Source organism: Pteropus vampyrus, unplaced genomic scaffold (assembly GCF_000151845.1).
Source record: "Pteropus vampyrus isolate Shadow unplaced genomic scaffold, Pvam_2.0 Scaffold69, whole genome shotgun sequence".
Classification (NCBI taxonomy): domain Eukaryota; kingdom Metazoa; phylum Chordata; class Mammalia; order Chiroptera; family Pteropodidae; genus Pteropus; species Pteropus vampyrus.
The window spans coordinates 1,528,705-1,534,748 of record NW_011888850.1 but is presented as its reverse complement, the minus strand read 5'-3'; the positions used below and the strand labels follow the sequence as shown (position 1 = coordinate 1,534,748).

Genomic DNA, 6,044 nt, shown 5'->3' with positions numbered 1-6,044 from the left:
TTTTTAAAAAATACATTGAATAAAAAAAATAAACATAAGATGCCTGACAATTAAGAGTCACTCAAATATTTACTGAATAAACACATACATGTATTTTTTTCTTATATAATGGCTTTTTGAGGTATAATTCACATGCCATAAAAGAAATCCCACACATCCCCATCCCCATGCAATCACTAATCTACTTTGTCTCTATAGATTTACCTATTCTAGACATTTCATAATACTAAAATATGAAATATATAAATGAAACCATACAGTATGCAGTCTTTTGTGATTTTCTTTCTTAGCTTAATGCTTCCAAGATTCATTTATACTGTAGTATGGCTTAGTACTTCATTTTTTTATTGTCAAATAATATTCCATTGCACAGATATACCACATTATGTTTATCTATTCATCAGTAGATGGATATCTGGATTGTTTCCACTTTTTAGCTATTATGAATATGCTGGTATGAATGTTCATGTACAGGGCTTTTGTGTGAACTTAAGTTTTAATGACTTGGATAATTAGCTAGGAATTAAACTGCCAGGTTATGTGGTAACTCCACAGTTAACATTTTGAGGAATTGCCAAACTTTTTCGAAGCAGCTGCTTCTTTACACATTTCCATCAGCAGTTCCAGTTTCTCCAAATCCCCCCCAACATTTGTCATTATCTGATTTTTTGATTCTAGCTAACCTAGTGTGAACATGGTATCTCATCGTAGTTTGATGTGCATTTCCATAATAACTAATGATGTTGAGAATTTTTTCATGTGTTTATTGGCCATTTGTATATCTTATTTGGAAAAATGTTCAAACCTTTGCCCATTTTTGAATTGGTTTACTTTTTCATTACTGAGTTGTAAAAGTTCTTTACACCAAATACAAGTCCCTTAACAGATAGATGATTTGAAAATATTTCTCCCATTCTGTGGGTTGTCTTTTCACTTTCTTGATATTGTTCTTTGAAGCTCAAAAATTCGTAATTTAATAAATTCCTATATATCTAATTTTTCTTCTCTTGCTTCTGTTTTTGGCATCACATCTTTAAAACTTTGCCTAACTCAAGGTCATTTATGCCTTAACATTTATGCTTGTTTTCTTCTAAGAGTTTTCTATATTAGCTTTACATTTAAGTCTATAATCCATTTTGAGTTAATTTTTGCATATGGTATGAGAAAGGGGTCCAACTTCATTCGCTACATGTGAAAATAGTTGTCCAAGCATCATTTATTGAAAAGACTACTTCTCTTATTGAATTGTCCTGGTATCCTTGTTGAAAATCAAGTGATCATATATGTAAGGGTCCATTTACATGTGTAAATAAAAATAAAATAGAAACTCTCAATCCTATTTCATGGACCTATGTCTATACACCATGCCAGCACTTACACTGTCTTATCGCTGCTTTATGGTAAATTTTGAAATTAGGAGTGTGAGTCCTCTTACTTTGTTCTCTTTCTTCAATGTTGTTTTGGTTATTCTGCATCCATTCCATTTCCACATGAATTTTAGGATCAGCTTGTCAATTTCTATAAAAACAGAAGCATAGATTTTGATAGAGATTTTGTTGACTCTCTAGATGATTGGGGAGTATTACCATCTTAAGAATATTAAGTTTTCTGATCCATTAACATTTCTTTGAATTTATTTAGGTCTTTTTTACTTTCATTCAACAATGTTTTGTAATTTTAGCATACAAGTCTTACAGTTATGTTAAATTTATTCCTAATTATTTTATTCTTGATGCTATTATAAATGAAATTTTCTTAATTTCATTTTCAATTATAGAAAATTCTAGGGAATAGAAATGAAACATTTTTGTGTAACAATCCTGTATCTGTAACCACACTGAACTTATCAGTTGTAAAAGTTTCTTAATTTCTTAAGACTTTCTATGTACAAGATCATGTCATCTGCAAATAGAAAGTTTTATATCTTCCTTCCCAATAGGGAAGCTTTTTATATCTTCTTCTTATCTAATTGCCCTGGCCAGAACCAACTGTACAATGTTGAAGTGGAAAGAGTGGATAACCTTTCTTGTTGCTTATCTTAGGGGAAAGCATCCAGTCTTTCACTACGAAGTATGACACTAGCTGTGGGTTATTTACAGATACTATTTATCAGGTTGAGAATGTTCCTTGCTATTCTTAGTTTGTTGAATTTTTTTTATCACAAAAGTGTTTTGAATTTTGTCAAATATTTTGTCTGCATCTATTAAGATAATCATGGAGTTTTGTCTTTATTCTACTAAGATGGTATATTAACTGATTCTTAGTATTTTAATAAATATTAAGTAATATTTTTAATATTAAATCAGCCTTGCCTTCTTGAGATAAATCCCATTTGTTCAGGGCATATTACTAGATAAATCCCATTTGTTCAGGGTATATTACTTTCTTATTACTAGATTTGATTTGCTAGTATTTTCTTGAGGAATTTTGCATCTATTTTCATAAGAGTTCTTTTTGTGGTATCTTTGTCTAGCTTTAATATTAGGGTAACACTGGCCTCATAGAATTAGTTGGGAAATTTTACTTTCTTTTTTTTTGGAAGAATTTGTGAAGGAATGGTATTTACCTTTTCTTTAAATGTTGGTAGACTTCACCATGAAGTCATCTTAGCCTGAGCTTTTCTTTGTAAGAATTTTCTAATAACTAATTCTTCATTTCAAATATATTTGGATTTTCTACTTTTTCTTGTCAGTTTAATAGGTTTGTGTCTTTCTAGAAATTTCTTCAGTTCATCTAGATTGTCTAATTTGTTGGCAGTTAGTTGTTCATAGTATTCTCTAAGAATCCTTTTTTAATTTTGTAAGGTAATTTTGTGAAGTCCTCCTTAATAATTGTTCATTTTTTTTGTCAGTCTAGCTGAAACTTTCTCAATTGATGTTTTTTTATTTTCTCTATTGTTTTTCTATTCTGTATTTAACTTATTTCTGTTCTCATCTTCATTATTTCCTTCCTTATGCATGCTTTGGGTTTAGTTTGCTCATCTTTTTTTGGTTTCTTAACTAGACAAAAACCAAAGTTAGATTAGGGTAAGCTATTGACATTTTACTTTTTTTTAATATAAGCATTTACAGCTATAAATTTTCCTCTAGGCACTGCTTTAGCTGTGACCCATACATTTTGGTATGCTGTTTTAATTTTCATTTACCTCAGATTATTTTCTAACTTATGCTATTTAACCTATTGGTTATTTAGGAGTACGTTTAATTTCTATGTTTGTGAATTTTCCGAATTTCCTTGTTATTGATTTCTAATTTCATTCCACTGTGGTTGGAAAACATATTTATGATTTAAATCATTTTAAATTTTTTGAGGCTCGTGTTATGACTTTACATATGGTCTACCCCGGAGAACGGCCTATATACACTTGAGGAGAATGTGTATTATTTTCTAAAAATAACTCTTGGTTTATTGTTGTTCATGTCTTCTACTCACTTGATCTTCTGCCTAGTTGTTCTGTCCGTTATTAAACATGAGGTAATAAAATCTGCAATTGTTATTGTTGAATTGTCTATTTCTCCCTTAAATTGTCAGTTTTTACTTTGACTATTAGGTGCATGTGTGCACACACGTTCCTAATGGACCCTTTTGTCATTATAAAATGTTCTTTATCTCTAGTAATAATTTTTATCTTACAGTCTATTTTGTCTGAGTGTAGCCACTACAGTTCTTTTGGATACTGTTTGCATAGTACACCTTTTCACATTTCTCTACTTTCAATCTATTTGTATCTTTGAACCTAAATTGGGTCTTTTTAAAAATTCTCATCATTTAATCAATGTACAAAAAATATATATGGGAGAAATAATGTTTATAATCTATTATCTGCAGTTTTCCACCTCAAGTATGGGAAAGGAAAAGCAAAAACTTTTCACAGAATTTCAGTCTCTTGATTAAAAAAGCAAACAAAGCCAGGTTTCCATTCTGACCAAAAAAGGCGGGGGGGGGGGGCCAGGGGGGGAATCACATACACAAAAGTGATCCAGTAGTGCAAAGGACTCCAAACCTCAGGTTCACAGGTAGTAGTGCTAAATTACATTGATAGACAAAGAAATACATGCTCCTTATTAATACTGATAAATTTGATTTAGTATGGAATTTAGGGTCTTGTGTGATTTAATATTTTTTCTTCTAATCAAGGGAACTCTACCTATTAAGTGTATAACATCTCAAAAAGAAAGCATGACATTTTGACTTACTCATTTTTGTTACATTTGCATGAGAAACTTTGCCCTGCTTCCTTATAATCCTTCTCTAGGGCTGCCAAATCTCCCCTAGTCTCTAAGAACTACCATGCCTTCTTTGACATACAAATGTAGAAATATCCTCTTGGCAAACACAAGGTCAAAACTGTGGTCTACAAGGGCTCAGTCCTCTTCCACTGCCATAGTGTTGTTCAGCATGCAGACAGCACACTGGACTTTGTCCAGGTCACTTCCAGGCATCATTGTGGGTAGCTAATTATTGATACCCACCTGGAAACCAGCTGGAAACCATTCTTCAAACTGAACAGAGTTCCTTGACTTTATGGCTGCAATTGCTGCATTCCCATCCTGAGGGATCACAGGCCATGTGCTTAAGTCAAGGATCACACTTTACCAACTGGATAGGTATCTCAAAGAAAGCAGTGGTGATGTGTGACACAGAAAGCTGCTTGTGGTAGCTTTTGCCAGCAAAGATGATGAAGGTAAAGGCTGACATAGGGAAAAGTATTTCCAGATAAGATACAGTTGATCTGGAATTCAATTAGGTCCATTTCAAGGGCCCTTCAAACCAGAGGAAAACAGTAATGGAAGACCTATCAGCATAAGAAGGTCACTCTACACCAATTATATATGTCATAGATGGCTTCATTGTCCACTATGTACAGTCTGAGTGCTCTATGATGGAATAAATCAGGTGAGGATAAAGTTGTACAGCTCTATTCCAGCAGTGGAGATCCTGGAGGCTGGATATACAGAGAACTACAATTTAGTCTTCCTGCTATGTTCAATCAAGAGTCACCTGATTAAGACAGATGTAAATCCTGATTCGATGCCTCCTCCAAAGTTTCGAAAATCAAAAATCAAGAGCCTTAAGACTACTGCACTGATCTGCCAATTTTTGGATCCTCTGTAGTTCACAGTAGATAATCTATGACCCCACAGGGTAGTAACTTTGGGCAGAGTTGTTTACAGCATCCTCCTTTTGGCCAAAAAGCTACTCTGGGTAAACGAGTGAGTGGCCCTTCCCTGTGTGAATCTCATTTATAACAGTTGGTTCCAAATCTGAAAAGAGTGCTCTGGACACGCACTTCCCAGCTCTTATCTCACAAAAGGTATAAAAAGATGTATTCGTGTGCTACATATTAGCATTTTCCAACTGGTCCTTTTTACTGTCAAGAATGATGCCATCTGGCTGAATCCATGTTCCAAGCAGTAGAGTTTCCAGCAAGCATCCCCAATCTCAATGCCAACCTGGCCAACGTGAATGGAAAAGGCACTTCCTCATGCTGATCTGAAGATGCTGACAGTACCTTGTGGTAATAATTCTAAATTGTGTTTCTTATAGACAACACATCATTTCATCATATTTTTGTCTCTTTGCATCTTTTTCTTTTTGCTCAAAACTGGACATTTTAAACATAATTTCCAACTCGAAATCAGATTTACTCCCTCAACCCAGAGTCTGTTGTCACTGCTAGCTGTTAATAATGATGACATGATGTTTGCTTAGTAACTGTGACTAATACTGTGAAGTCTGTGTTCTTTCTATGTGCAGCTTATCTTAGTGGTCAGCTAACTGAACAGATATTTCCTTAAATTCCTGGAACCAGTAAATCTCCCAACCTTTGCTGAGAGGCCGTGTATATTTTGGGGCACACCTTCAACACTCTGCAGTTTACAGCTCTGCCTTAGCCTTCGCATCCTGTCTTCTAGAACCTCAAGGTTAGCCAGATGAAAGATTAGAGTCTTTGCCGATCTTTTCTGGGCATGCACACAACCCTGAACAAGTGCACAGCCTTTTAGAATCCCAGGAATTTGTTGGAGCTTTTCAATGCACACCAT

At 34.0% G+C, this 6,044-nt stretch overlaps 1 pseudogene; it reads right to left on the bottom strand.

The window, feature by feature from the left end:
• Positions 1–4,192: 4,192 nt before the first annotated feature.
• Positions 4,193–6,044, bottom strand: LOC105293201 (annotated as a pseudogene).